Source organism: Vombatus ursinus, unplaced genomic scaffold (assembly GCF_900497805.2).
Source record: "Vombatus ursinus unplaced genomic scaffold, bare-nosed wombat genome assembly UNPS02015160.1, whole genome shotgun sequence".
NCBI lineage: Eukaryota > Metazoa > Chordata > Mammalia > Diprotodontia > Vombatidae > Vombatus > Vombatus ursinus.
In genome coordinates, this window is record NW_020954938.1 from 4,549 (window position 1) to 5,570 (window position 1,022).

At 55.9% G+C, this 1,022-nt stretch overlaps 1 pseudogene; it reads right to left on the reverse strand.

The window, feature by feature from the left end:
- The window catches only part of LOC114031370, a 1,404-nt pseudogene extending 502 nt beyond the window's left edge, over window positions 1-902 (reverse strand).
- Between the last annotated feature and the right edge of the window lie 120 nt (window positions 903-1,022).

The window sequence follows — 1,022 nt, forward strand, 5'->3', positions numbered from 1 at the left end:
GGTGCAGGTGGTGGAGGTGGTGGGGGTGAAGGAGGGGCCTGAGAGGATGCACTGCTGGACCATGACGAAGTGGATCCTGACATAAATAATTCCCAGACTGTGCTGAAGGAGCAGGTGAAGAAGGCTAAGAGTAAATAGCGTGTTGTCATTCCATAAACCCTAGAGGAGGTTCATACTTGCTCTTGTGTTGGGAGGGGTGGTGGTGCTGGTGGTGGAACACTAGGATTTCCATCCCCATATGAGTAATGGGGGTGGGCCACTCCAGGACTCTGTGACATAGGATATCCTGGAACATGCCCCCTCAGAGCAGGTCCTTCGGTCTGACAGCCTTGCTGGGGATAAGTCCATCGAGAAACAGGGGTTGAGCTGTTGCTGGGGAATGGTAAGTGTTTGGAACATCTGTAGAGGATGTCCAGAAGAATAATAAGTTCCAGAATGCAGTTCTCCAGGGCCTGTGGGATATGGTGGACCATAAGCCCCATTTGTGAATAAATCCATTCCCTGGCCTTGCAAATCCTGTCTTCCAGGATATGTGCTAGGGTATGGAGCCCTGATTGGGGCAGCTGAATCTGTGTCCAGGATAAGGTGACTGATCCTGGTGCCTCCGGCCCGGCAGGCACGGGTCTGGCCAGGCGGCTCTCCCAGAATAGTAGCCCCTGTCGCCTCCGCAAGCTCCGCAGGAGCCGCTGCCTTCCCTGGGTCACAAAGCCTCCTCAAGGCTGCCTCAGCGCATCCTCCATGGCCCAGGAGGTGGACGGGGAGGTGGCTCAGGCCGCGATGAGGTCCAGGCGGTGGCACGTCTCCAATGCTGGGTCCGGCGCCTGGCCCAGCCCCGTAGTAGCCGCTGTGACGTAGCCTGGGCCGTCGCTGGGGCCATATGCCGATCTCCTCAGGGTAGACATTGGCCCCGCTAACCAGCCGCACTTCCCGCTTCCCCCACAGCAAGCCCACTGCTCAGGCACCCCTATTTTATTCTTAATAAAAGAAAATTAGTTGGTAAATATTTATTAAGCACCAACTAT